The sequence below is a fragment of the Papio anubis genome, unplaced genomic scaffold, assembly GCF_008728515.1.
Source record: "Papio anubis isolate 15944 unplaced genomic scaffold, Panubis1.0 scaffold83, whole genome shotgun sequence".
Taxonomy (NCBI): Eukaryota; Metazoa; Chordata; class Mammalia; order Primates; family Cercopithecidae; genus Papio; species Papio anubis.
Genome location: NW_022168525.1, coordinates 42,552 through 56,860, shown reverse-complemented (window position 1 = coordinate 56,860; position 14,309 = coordinate 42,552).

The following is a 14,309-nucleotide window of genomic DNA, read 5'->3' as shown; positions in this document are numbered from 1 at the left end:
TGGTGATCAGACAGGTCAGCCAGGTGGAGTGGTAGCTGAGTCAGCGCATGCAGGAGACATTCGCCGGACGCTGTCCCTCCATTGCAGAGATCCATGCACGTTATCTGCCGTTCAATGCAGTACTACTACATGCTTAAGGGTTGGGGATCTCACAACTGGAGACAGCCAGATGAAGCCCAGCCCACCACTTCCTGGGCAAGCCATGCCCCTCTCCTATCCATGGAAGGGGTTGGTTTAGGAACGTGCCCTCCGGACGCTCTCACTGAGCGGAGGAACCGGAGGGTCTTAGCCCAGCGCCTGTCTGAGACCAGAGCTCAATCCTGGGTGCTGCTGTTGTTTTTCTGATTTTCCGCTAGAGGGCAGTGGCGGGTCAGGGCCGTCCTCTCCAGGCTGCGACTATCTGGGCCTGTCTCGGAGCTGTAGAGGTTGGTGCTGTGTCCACACACGAGGAGGCACTTGCTCAAAGCTACCAGGGAGAGCTGCCCCGGGCTTTCAGAACCCATCACACGCTTGTTCACAATGGGTGCTTGTGGAGAAACACCACAGGCAGGTAACAGCCTAAAGGATTGCAAACTTGTTGGGGGGAGTTGGGGGCCCTGAGTCAGGGGCTGCTGAAGACCGGGGCCCTAGGATCCCCCTGTGCAAGGTGTGCTGTGCTTGGGCTGGGCCGGGGGCTCTGGACCTCTGAAGAGGGACACCTATTTTGTCTATAAACTTTCCCAGAAACACCATCCTCTATACACTTGCACCAAGACATGGCTTTTATTATCACACTAATCACATTTCTTCTGATTGCAAAAATAATCATCTTCTGATTTTAAAAGTAATGCACATGAAAAATACAGAAAGAGGATAGTGAACATTTATTCCATTTATTCACTCCAACCTGTCACTCTGATGACCACAGCAAATGTTCCCATATTCTTCTGTCCAACTTTTTTCTTCTTAAGAGCATTTTTAGAAGCACAATGTTTTGAGATCTCATCTGCCTTGGGGAATACATTGAGATTGCCTCCCACACAGTCACTATTCTACTGGAACATTGCCCGTCACTCTCAGTGGCTCCTGACTCCCTGCTGGGCTGGGCAGACCCCTGGTGTCAGGGCCCAAGCTGGATTTGGAGAGGGTGGGTCCCGGGGAGAGGTGAGGTCCAGCTCCTGCGGCCAGGTCAGAAGGGCGCAGTTCAGGTCCTGTGTGGCCTTGGTGTTACCCACCCCATTGCCCTCAGCCGGTGGGAAGCTGGGATTCCCCCACTCGGGAGGTCCAACCGTCTCTGCCCTGCCAGATCACCCACCTTTCCTTTGCCTGTCTCTGTGTCTTGCTCTGGCCTTGGGCTGTACTGCTTATCCCAGAGAGAAACAAAGGAGCAGTGTGCTAGCTGCTGCGGGGTCTCTGCTGCCTGGGGCCTGGGGCCAGCAGTGTCCATCGTTATGTGGGATCTTCCAGCCTCTCGTGGGTGGCCTCCACGCAGGAGGCCATGCCTGCCCTTCAAGGCCACCTTTCACCCCTCACTCCCTCACTCGCCCTGCAAACTCCTCCCAGCCGTGGGAGACTCGCCTCACGGAGCCCCTGTCAAATCTCTGTCCGCCTCTGCACTAGCAGGTAGCCTTGCCGGCACTTTTAGGATCAAGACTGACCAAAAGAAGGTGCACTTGGCTTTATTTATTTCTAGAACAGTCTTATAGAGTAAGGCAATACAGAGGTAACTTGTGGTTTGTTTGTTTTGTTTTTTTGAGACGAGTCTCACTCTGTCCCCAGGCTGGAGTGCAGTGGTGCAATCTTGGCTCACTGCAACCTCAGCCTCCTGGGTTCAAGCGATTCTCTTGCCTCAGCCTCCTGAGTAGCTGGGACTACAGGTGCCCACCACCACACCCAGCTAATTTTTGTATTTTTAATGGAGACAGGGTTTCACCATGTTGGCCAGGATTGTCTGGATCTCTTGACCTTATGATCCCAGCCTCCCAAAGTGCTGGGATTACAGGCATGAGCCACCATGTCCAGACATGTGTTTTTAAATGAATTCTGGCTCCATAGTGCCAGTCCCCGAGGCACAAGGAATTATGCATATTTTTGTTTGTGTGTTTGTTTTAGAGACAGGGTCCCACTCTGTCACCCAGGCTGGAGTGCAGTGGCACCATCATAGCTCACTGCGCCCTCTACCTCCTGGACTCAAGCGAGACTCCCACCTCAGCCTCCCAACTAGCTGGGACTGCAGGCACATGCCACCATGCCCGGCTAATTTTTTGTGGAGACAAGGTCTCACTACATTGCTCGGGCTGGTCTCAAATTCTTGGGCTCAAGCAATCCTCTCCCTTTAGCCTCCCAAATGGGATTACAGGCGTGAGCCACCGTGCCTGGCCTCACACACATCTTGTACACATCAGTGAAGCCTCTTCTCATGTGAGTTCTGAGTCCATCTTAGATTAAAAGGAGGAGGCCGGGAGGCTGCCACGGTGTGGACGCTCCTCTCGTTAGGGAGTTCTTGACAATGAGAAGGGAGCAGAGATGTCTCGCTCCAGCTCTCACACCATCCCAGCCCCCTCAGCCTGCTGGAGCCGTGGGGGTGTCGGTGGAGAAGGAAAATGCCTCCCCACAGTCTGGCAGGTAGGATGTCCCTGCTCAGTAACTCAGCCCCGCACCCTCGCTGGAAGGTGCACAGAGCATGCCCAGCCAAACCCTTCCAGACGCAGACAGGGAGACTGAGGCTGGGATTTTAAATGCAGGCTCCTGACACGGCTCAGCCCCGGGAGAGGACCCGATGGGCTGGGGAGGGCAGAGGTCAGAACGTCTAGCACAGAAGAGCTCCCAGTCTCTGCGACTTTAGCCGTGGGAGGTGCCTGGGCGCAGACGCAGCTTGAGGCTTCCAGAGTAAGAAGGTGTCCAAGCTGCTGGGCTGCTAGACCCTGTCTCTGCCCTTGGAAACGGGGACAGCTGACTAGACCTCACTGGGGGGTGGGGGTGGGGGGTTGACACCCAAGTCAGAGGCACAAAGAGAAGCACCCAGCGAGGCCCCTGGTCCCCTGCAGGCTCATGACCTGCAGAGGGCCCATGGTAGAGCGTGGCCTGGGACTAATCTCTTCTCAGCCCCGGGGCCTGGCCTCCCTGGTCTAGTGGCCAGGGCACACACCTGTGGCCCAGGAGCTTGGGGCCCTCCAGGAATTTCAGGGCTCTGGGCAGGTTCCTGAGGATGGAGCGGCTGGAGGCTCAGTCACAGCTCAGCTCCGGCAGGGTGTCAGTCAGCAGGGACCTCCGTACGACTGTGCGGTCAGAGAGCTCACCCCACGGACAGCTGACTCAGCGCCTGCTATGGGCAGGCTGAACGTGTCACCCCATGTGGCCAGGCTTCCTGGGTTTTCAAGAACAGCAGGATGTCTGGCTTTCGGGGGAAACCTCTGCCTGCTTTATTGCTGGAAACATACTGGGAAGTCTTTAAACCTCACCCCAGTGCACTGAGGGCCACAGACGAGGGGGATGCTCCGGGAACGTGAGCTCCCAAGGTGGGGCCTGTCCGAAATCCCTGGTCCTGGAGCAGTGCCCAGGGAATGTGGGGGAAGGAAGCCTCCAGTGCAAGGGACAGGGCAGAGACCCAGTGACTGTCGTTACCAGACTGCAACGAGCAGGGCATTATAGAGGCGAATTTGGTGCTCTCCTAATTCAAAGCAAAGAAAAATGTCAAACAATTCATACCTCATTCATTCATTCGTTAATTCACACAGATAACAAGCGCTGCATGGGCAGCTCCTGCCCAGCCCCGAGGACCAGCTCAGGCCCCAAGCCCAGCACTTCCCCTGTCCCCACTGAGTCACAGCCTAAGTCACCTGGCAGGGCTGGGTCAGGATCACCAGGGTGCCTGATAAAAATACACGTCAGGGGTGTGTGTGTGTGTGTATGAATGTGCATGTATCTCTGTGTGTGCATGTGTATGTGTATATAGGTGTACATACGTGAGTGCACCTGTATGTGCATGTGTGTATGTGTGTGCACATGTGTGTATATGTATATGTGTATGTGTGTGCATGTATGTGTATGCATGTGTGCACGTGTGTGTACATGCGTCTGTGTGCACGTGTATGTGTATATATGTGAATGCACCTGCATGTATGTGTATGTGCACATGTGTGTATGTGTCTATGTGTATATATATGTGTGTGCGTGCATGTATGTGTGTGCATATGTGCACGTGTATCTGTGTGTACATGTGTCTGTGTGCACATGTGTATGTGTATATAGGTGTGTGAGTGCACTTGTGTGTATGTGTATGTGTGAGCATGCATGTGCACATGTGTGTATGTGTGTGCATGCAAGTATGTGTATGCACGTGTGCACGTGTCTCTGTGTGTGCATGTGTCTGTGTGTGTGTGTATACGTGTGTGTGAGTGCACCTGTGCGTATGTGTATGTGGGTGTATGTATGTGCACACATGTGTGTATGTGTGCATGTATGTGTGTGTGCATGTATGTGTATGCATGTGTGCACATGTGTGTCTGTGTTGTGTGTCTCTGTGTGTAGGGCATTGTTTTAGGCCCTGAACATTGATTAACTCGTTTATTCCTCATAAATATCCGATGAGGTAGGCCAACTACCTATTGTTCTTCCAGCACAAAGTCCAGGAAAGGGAGGCACAGAGAGGTTAAGGAACTTGCCCTGTGCCACACAGCCAGTCACAGAGGCCGTGCCCAGCTCCTGGGGGTTCAGGGGGCCTGTGTCTGTCAAGGCCCGTGGTGAGTACCTGAAGGTAAGAGTGCTGTTTGGAACAGAGGTTCCCAGAATCACCCAATGACAAGCATTGCTTGGGAACCTGTTAAAAATCCAGATTTCTGGGCCCCACTCTAGGAGATACTGATACAGGGGTCCCGAGTCAAGAATCTGAACCTTTAAGGACGTCCCAGGTGACTCTATCTTGAGCGAGTTTGGGGACCAGTCCCTCTGGCCACCACATGAGAGACCCTGCCCGTCTTTTCTGGCCTTACACTGGGCCCCGTGGCACACAGTAGGTGCTCTGTAAATGTTTACTGGACTCCCACCGAGCTGCCGTGACTGCCCAGCTGCAGAAACCAGGCTTGGGCGAGACTGGTCATTTTCTCCTCATCCCGGTGGAGCAGGGCCTGGCGTCTGTTCCTAGGTCCCAGCCTCTCTCCTCTCTGAGCAGGGACCGGGAGGTGGTCTGAAACCCTGAAAGCCCTGGGCAGACTGGACTGGCCCAGGAGCGCCTGTGCCAAGCTCCCTGCAGTGGCTCCTCCGCGCCCTACTTGGGAATTCTGTCCCAGGAGAGCTGACAGTTCTGACAGCTGATAAGGAGGAGGAAGGTCAGGGAGGAGACAGCCCTTCCCCGGTGGGGTGGGGCAGGCCGCAGCAGCACAGCCAATGACCCAGGCCGGCCACCCAGGTCATCTGATTGGAGCCCAGAGGCCAGGCTCACTAAAAATGTGCACTTTCCTGTCCGGGTACGGTGCTGGGCTGTAGTGCTGTCCTGAGGAACTGTGATAGCAACAGACATGGCCCTGCAGCAGGTGGTGGGCCCGGGATCCAGCCTCCCCTCCTCCCTTCCCTGGCAGGGTAAGTTCCAGTGCATTTTGCTGGGTCTGGGCTTGGAGAGCCCTCCCCCCGAGGCTAAGGCCCCCAGCCCCATGCTCAGTGTCACCTGTTGAGACAGGTGAGGCTGGAGACGGTTTTCATGGGGAGGGTGCACCCGAAACTCGAAACTCACCTGGCCAGAAGCGGCAGGGCGGGTGCTGCCTCCAGTGGGGTTTCAGGCCAAGGGCCAGCCAGGTGTTCCCACGTATGAGAAATGGGCCAAGAGCCTGATGGGTGGAGCTGGATGCTGGCAGGGTGGCAGGGTGAGGTGGGGGTGCTGTCTCCCCAGCATCCCAACGACTGGGCGGGCGGGATGCCTGGTGGAAAGGTGAGGTCCCAAGAGGCTGTGGCCGGGAGTTCTGGTCCTGGCTTGCCACCAAGTGATTCCACCCTTTGTGCCTCAGTGTCTCCATCTGTAAGGTGAGGCATTGGTGTTGGTGCCCAGGGCAGTGTCCACATGTGGCCAGCAGCCATAGTTGATGGAAATGGTGCAGTGCTGGTGACGCTGGAGGGCGCAGGAGCCCTGGGCGGGCCCAGAGTCGGCTTTCCCTGCACGCTGTGTCTCTCGTACTGGCCCTGCCCTCCCGCTGCACCAGTGCCAGCGGTCTCGGAGGGGTTCCAGTGGCTCTCTGCGTCTCTGAAGCCTCAGTCCCCCTCGTGGGGCCAGGGTTCCCACCTGCCACTGGGGATGAGGCTGCCTTCTCTCAGGGCTGGACTTGGGCGTGCGTTTTGAAGGAGGTGGGGGCTGAATGCAGAGGCTGTCAGGGCAGCGAGGAGAGGCACAGGGGCCCGACCCAGAGGAGGGCAGAGGAGAGGCTGCCCTGGGGGTGAGGGGGCTCTGTGGCCCCTGGCAAGGTGTGGGGCCTCTGTGAGCCTCAGTTTCTCAGCATGCCACCTGCCTGGTGACCTTGCCTCCCTCTCCCACTGGGGCTATAGAATGGTCTGGAGCCCTCTGTGGCAGCAGCCCTGGGTGAGTTCTGTTCACCAGGAAGGAGCCTATCCTCATCCTCACCCTCGTTTACAGAGGAAGGCCAGGGTTCAAGGTGGCAGGACTGGCTGAGGACCACGGGCAGGTCACGCCTGGGGCTAGGAAGCCCTTCCAAAGCCCTGCCTCAGTTTCCTGGTGCTGTGGGGACAATTACCAGAAACTGGCCCTGCCCCATGCATCTCTGTGATGAACTCAGTCCTGTACAGTGCAGGGAGGCGTGGCCCAGGGAGGCTTCCAGGCTGGCCCGAGGCCCATGGCAAGCAGCCCCAGGGTGTCACCCAAGCAGGCGGCTCCAGGCTTGGATAGGATCCCGCGGTGACGCTTGGGTGTCTTTGGGCCTTAAAAGTTCACTCTCCAAACACATCAAACTTGTTCCACCCTACAGGGACTTTTTGTTTGTTTTTCTTTTAATAGACTGAATTCTTTGGAATCCTTTTAGATTTACAAAACAGTCAGGAAGACAGTTCAGGGAGTTCTCATAAAACCCCACCCAGCTGCCTCTATGATTAGCATCTTACCTCGGTAGGGTACATTTGTCACAACGAATGAGCCAATACTACCAATGCCTCATTACTAACTGCAGCCCGCACTTGACTCAGATTTCCTTCGTCTTTACCGAACGCCTTCACCTGCCCTAGGATCCCACCCAGGACCCCACGCTGCATTTAGTCCTCCTGTCTCGTTGGGCTCCCTGGGGTGTAATAGTTCCTCAGACTTTCCTTGGTTTTGCTGACCTTGACAGTTTTGAGGCGTGGTGGGGATTTTGTAGAATGTGCCTCCGTTGGGATTTGTCTGAAGTTTTTCTCATGATTAGACTGGAGTTATTATAGGTTCTTGGGGGACAGACCTCAGAGGCGTAGTGCCATCCACATCACATGGTCCCAGGGCCGCACGCGGTCAACAGGACTCCCCACTGTTGACCTTGACCCTGGCCACCTGGCTGAGGGGTGTTGGTCAGGTTTCTCCTTGTAAAGATTCTCTTTTCCTCCCCCTCCCTCCGGTCCTCTCTGGAAGGAAGTCTCTGTGTGCAACCCACACTTAAGGAGCAGGAGTTGGCCGTGCGCGGTGGTTCACGCCTGTAATCCCAGCACTTTGGGAGACTGAGGTGGGCGAATTGTGACGTCAGGAGTTCGAGACCAGCCTGGCCAACATGGTGAAACCCCGTCTTTACTAAAAATACAAAAATTAGCCAGGTGTAGGGGTGGGCGCCTCTGATCCCGGCTACTCGGGAGGATGAGGCAGGAGAATCGCTTGAACCTGTGAGGCGGAGGTTGCAGTGAGCTGAGATTCGCGACACTGCACTCCAGCCCGGGTGACAAAAGTGAAACTTCGTCTCAAAAAAAAAAAAGAAGGAGCAGGAGTCTTGGTCCCCACCTTCAGAGTGGAGCCGCTGCATCAATTATTTGGAATTCTATTGCCCGGGAGATTCACCTCTTACCCTCCATTTACTCAGTTACTCCATTATTGACTTATTTAAGGACGGATTAGTGGATATCTATTTTACACTTTGAGTTATAATCAAATACTACCTTAGTTTTGCTCAAATTACTTTAACTCTTTCAGTTAGTTCCATGTCCCTTTGACACACCCCCCTGATGTGGGATTTCACTCCTTTCCCCATGCAGGCAGCGACTCACTCTCCTGGCACCACAGGTCAGGCTCAGCCTGTCAAGTTCTTGGCCCAGTTTCTGCCATTTCCCTGAGCCCTGACTTTTGTTGTTGTTGGGTAAAGGTGTTAGAAACCAAGATCTCTTTGGGTGCTAGGTATGCTTGCTGCTATGTGGGGATCTTTTCTTCAAAAAAAAAAATTAAGTTTTTTTTTTTTTTTAGTTTTTATTGTTGTTGTTGTTGTTTTAAATGTTTTTTAGCATCAAAGTCTTACTGTATTGCCCAGTCTGACCTCAAACTCCTGGCGTCAAGGGAGCCTCTTGCCTCAGCCTCCTGAGCTGGGACTACAGGTGGATTTTTTTTTTTTTTTTTTTTTTTTGAGACAGAGTCTCACTCTGTCACCCAGACTGGAGTGCAGTGGCACAATCTCGGCTCATGGCAACCTCCACCTCTCAGGTTCAAGCAGTTCTCCTGCCTCAGCCTCCTGAGTAGCTGGGATTACAGGCGCTCACCACCCACCACACCCAGCTAATTTTTGTATTTTTAGTACAGACGGGGTTTCATCATGTTGGCCAGGCTGGTCTTGAACTCCTGACCTCATGATCCACCCACCTCAGCCTCCCAAAGTGCTGGATTACAGGCATGAACCACTGTGCCTGGCTGGGTGTCTTTTCTTTTAGGCCCTCTCAGCTGACAGAGCACAGAGCATGAAGGCATATATGTGTACACTAACCACGTATATATGCATGTCCCTAAGTATGCCTAGATGCAATATCTGTATCTCTATTAGGTTAAATGTGAGTTCATACTGACGTCTCCAACTCAAATCTGTTATTACTAAGTGGATTCCAGCTCTACCCCACCGGCAATCTGTAACAACCACCCACTCCAACATTGAGAAACCTGGCTTTCACCATTAGCCATCCACTGACTTAACAGTTCTGTTCCAGTCTACATGTACAGAAGTATCAGAATGGCTGACCCATATCCCTATGGGAGGCAACTTTATTCATTTATTTTTTGAGACAGGCTGTTGCTCTGTTGCCCAGGCTGGAGTGCAGTGGTGTGAGCATGGCTCACTGCAGCCTCGACCTCCCTGGCTCAAATAATCCTTCTGGCTTAGTCTCCTGAGTAGCTGGGACTACAGGCACCTGCCACCACACCCAGCTAATTGTTTATATTTTCAGAGACAGGGTCTCATCATGTTGCTCAGGCTGGTCTTGAACCCTGGGGCTCATGTGATCCTCCTGCCTCAGCCTCCCAAAGTACTGGGGTTACAGGTGTGAGCCACTGTGGACGGCTGGAAAGCAACTTTATCAGCCAGAGCGGAGTGCGTCTGTGGGGCTCCTTTTGCCTTCAGTTTCACAGACTTAGTGGAACTTTCTTCCTCCCACTTCAATGAGATTGTTGCATACATTTGTGATACAGTTAATTGTTTTGTCACATTTCACATTCATCCTGGGATTCCCCTGTCTGCCTACTTTTTTAAAAAAATATAATTTGCATACATAGGGCGCGATGGCACACGCCTGTCATCCCAGCACTTTGAGAGGCCGAGGCGGGTGGATTACCTGAGGTTGGGAGTTCGACACCAGCCTGACCAATACGATCAAACGCCATCTCTACTAAAAATACAAAAATTAGCTGGGCATTGTTGCAGGTGCCTGTAGTCGCAGCTACTCGGGAGGCTGAGCCAGGAGAATCGCTTGAACCTGGGAGGTGGAGGTTTTCGTGAGCTGAGATCATGCCATTGCACTCCAACCTGGGGAACAAGAGGGAAACTCTGTCTCAAAAAAAAAAAAAAGTACATACACTGAGGCTCCCTGTGCTGTAAAGTTCAATGTCTTTTGGGAAATGGAGTCAGGTATCCCCCATCAGAGCATCATCCAGAATAGTTTCAGCGCCAAGAATTTCCCTGTGGCTCACCCACTCAGCTTCCCGCTGTTGCCAGTGCTTCATCCTCCTGCGGTTTCTTTTCAAAAGTGCAAACAGATACGAGCGCATCCTAACCCCACTTTCAGACACTCTGCAACTTGCTTTTTTCTGCTTAATATATCTCAGGGATCTTTCCTTGCTGGCACTCAGAGAACGCCTTGGTTCTGTATCACAGCTGCTGGCTACCTGTTGTGTGTCTGGAGTGTGATTTATCTGACATCGGGTTATTTCCAAGGCGTTGCTGTTAGAAACGAACTGTATGGGCAACTATGTACCCTGCCGTTTCAGAATTCGACGGTCATCTGCGGGGTAAACTCCCAGGAGTGGGGTTGCTGGGCAAAGGGTCAGCACAGTCGTGGCTTTATGAGTGTTGTTCATTTGCCCTGAGATCAGCCCTGCTGGCACCATGCTCTCTGCAGCCTGTCTAGGGTATGCTCCTGGAGGCCGGGTGCTCCTGGATGCCAGGTGCTGCTGCTCTAGGAGGTGCCACAGGGTACCTTGGGGTCTTTTTGCACTCCCTGACAGGGGGACATTGAGCAACATTTCCTACATTTTAGGGCAATAGACAGGACTGTCCGTGCGGGCCCTTCGCTGTTTTGCTGTGGAGTTTGTCTTGCCCTCTGGTGCTTGAAGCAGAGGTCAGCTTCTCACACATGGTTGAATTAACAGCAGCTGCTGGCAGAAGGGCTGGGGCCAGCCTGACTCTGACCCGAGGCCAGCCGCAAAATTTGTTTGTTGCAAATTAAAAGTGAAGGGACTGGAACTTCAGACAAACCCCAGTGCAAGCACAATCACAAAGATCCCTGCCAGTTCTCCCTAGAAACGTCGAGGTCAGGAAAACAGAAAGCATTCTGGCCAAAAGGCACCCAAAAGACGAGGTGATGAACCCCACGCGGTGTCCCCCATGAGCTTTTGGGTGGAGCAGAATATGGATGTTAGGGGAAACTAAGGAAGTCAAGTCGTGTGTGAATTGTGAGTGACAATAGCGGGTCCACGTTGGTTTATTGGATGTGACAGGTGACGCAGGTGTGAGACAGTCATCACGGGGGAGGCTGCTGGGAGTTTATGCTGACACTCGCTCTGGCTTCCCAACTTTTCTATCTAAAATTTAAAAATACAGTTTAGGTTAAAAAAACACTTTTAAAAAACCGCTTGAGACTGGGCGCGGTGGCTCACGCCTGTAATCCCAGCACTTTGGGAGGCAGAGGTGGGTAGATCACTTGAGGTCAGAAGTTCGAGACCAGCCTGGCCAACATGGTGAAACCCTGTCTCTACTAAAAATACAAAAATTAGGTGGGCTTGGTGGCGGGCGCCTGTAATCCCAGCTACTTGGGAGGCTGAGGTGGGAGAATCACTTGAACCCAGAAGGTGGAGGTTGCAGTGAGCTGAGATCACGCCACTGTACTCCAGCCTCGGTGACAGGGCAAGACTCCATCTAAAAAAAAAAAGAAAGAGAAAAGACGTGCTCCTATAGGCACATTGCTGTGCCTCTGCCCATTCTGGGACTCTGCCCGACCTTCTCTTGCCCTCTGTGACACCTGCCACGCTTCAAAGCCTTGCTCAAATGTCACTGCCTCCAGGAAGCCTTCCCTGACTGCCAAGCACAGTTAATATCCTCACTCGTACCCTTTTCCACCCAACACCACTCCTGTTCTACACTGTCAGTTGGATTTGTCTGATGTGTTTCTCATATTAGACTGGGGTTATGGGTTTGGGGGAGGAAGACCACGACAGCAAAGTGCACTCCTGCTCGCATCATAGCAAGGACACCTGCTATCAACAGGCTTTGTCATTGATGCTGTTGACCCTTGTCACCTGGCTGAGGGGTGTTGGTTGGGTTTCCCCATTTCCACACTATCCTCTGTGGAAGGAAGCCACCATGTGCATCCCACACTAAAGGAGTGGGGGTCATGCTCTGCCCCTCAGCCTAAATTAGCTGGAATTCTTTTGCCCGGGGGGTCTGTCTCTTCTCCCCCATTTACCCAGCTATCCCATCACTTATTTGTACTGGTGTGGACTCATACATATTTGTTTTCTTTCTTTCTTTTTTCTTTTTTTTTTTGGAGATGGAATCTTGCTCTATCACCAGGCTGGAGTGCAGTGGTGTGATCTCAGCTCACTGCAACCTCCGCCTTCTGGGTTCAAGCAATTCTCCTCTGTCAGCTGCCCGAGTAGCTAGGATCACAAGCGTGTACCACCGCGCCCATCTAATTTTTGTATTTTTAGTAGAGACAGGGTTTCACCATATTGGCCAGGCTGGTCTTGAACTCCTGACCTCATGATCCACCCGTCTTGGCCTCCCAAAGTGCTGGAATTACAGGTACGAGCCACTGTATCCGGCCTACATATTTGTTTTCTATTTGGGGTTGACATTGCTACTGCTTTACCTGTGTTTCATTGTTCACATTGTCCCAGCTTTGGCCATTGGGAGCTCTTTCAGTTGACTCCTGTGCCCCTTTGTCACAGTTCCATCATTTCGGGGATCTGTGGATCCATTTATCTATTGGCCGGTCAATGGATCACTTCCTTACTTCTTGATGCTACAAGACACTCCAGGCCCACTGTGTTTATTTCCTGCCAGGGAATCTATTTCACAAATATTTCCTGTGCGGAGGCTGGTGCAGAGCCCCTCCTCCAGGCAGCCTCCCCAGCTGTCTACAGGCAGGACTGGGGCTGTGCAGTGCTCCCCTTTCCCGACCCCTCCGCAATGGCCGCTCCGGCCGAGCTGTCCCATCTGGCTCCATGGTTGTCTCCACCACGAGGCTGGGCTCTCTAGAGGACTGTGGGCATCTGACTCATCCATGTCGGATGCTGAGCACGGGGCCAGGCCCAGCGTCGGGTAGGCAGGTTGGATCTGGGCCACGCTGCCTGCTGATCCTCCCCACTGAACAATAATGACGATGACTGCTCTCCTTTGTGGGACCCTCCTCTGCGCTGGCAGGTGTTGGGCCTGGGCAGGACCATAAAGCAGCTCCCCCAGGGGCTTCGAACCCAGGCTTCAGAATCTGCTCTCCATCATCGGGTCGCCCCCCAGGATGCGCTGTGTGGGCCAGTGGGGGAGTTTCCTGGTCCCCTCTGTGTGGTACCTGGACCACTACGCTACCCTTGGTGCGCAGGGGAGGGCTATGCCAGGGTAGAAGGGGTGAGGGATGTGTCCATCCTGCAGCAAGTGAGGGGAGACCCTGGGACCCACACCTGGCTAGGCACCAAAGTGGTGGGCCACGCACCTGTGACGCCGCCTGGGCGACACCCCAGCTGGTTAGCAGGCATGTGCGGTGGCAGCTACGGATGTTGGCCCAGCAAGGGGCTGCTGCCTGGAGCCGGCACTGGGTACCTGTCACAAGGCAGCCACCCCCTCCCTGTCTCTCCAGTGTCCCAGGGGAAGGTGCAGCCAGTGCTGTGGCCAGATCCTGCCGGGCACCGCTCACAGGCACACATGGCTCAACACAGGAGGCGGGAGAGCTCAAGCCCCACCTAGGGCAAGCCCGTGCCCACTGCAAGCCGGTGGTTCCCTCCCACCCAGCTGCCCACACAGCTTTGCCTCAGCAGAAGTGCACTTGACTGGGCTCTGTCCCCTTCTGCATGTCCGGCAGAGGCGAACCCCGCTCAGAACACATGGGGGCTGTTGGCTCCCACCTGACTTGGGCAGCCCGGCCCCTATCACCGGGTCTTGGTTTGTTAGTCATTCAGCAAACGCTTGCAGAGTGTGCTGGGCACGGGGCCCACAGAGAGCAAGACCCGCCATGCCCTCGCTGGAGGAGCCCGCAGTGCAGGGGACCTGCCTAGGAAGAAAGTGGTGGTGATAGACAGTGGCCCCAGTCCCAGGAGGGGCGGAGCATGCTGAGGCTCTCCAGGGCGCAGGGCAAGGGCTGGCCAGGCTGGCAGCCAGGGTAGGCCTCTTCGAGGAGGCAATACACCGCAGTCACAGCCTGGAGGAGAAGCGTTGCCAGAAAGGGGTGGTGTGCAGAGACCAGGGCAGGAGTCAGGGGTGTGGGACAGCACAGGGTGGCCAGGGCCCCGCCGGGGGGGGGGGAGGGGAGGGCAGGGGGAAGGGAGAGCAGGGTGAGGTTGGCAACGGTGGCTTGGATGTAACCAGGTGGGGAAAGAGAGGGGTCATGTGCCAAGTGCCCTATGGGGCCATCTGCTAAGATTCAGGGCAGGGGAGGGGCAGTAGGTGTCCAGTTCTGGCTGGGTGGTGTCTGGG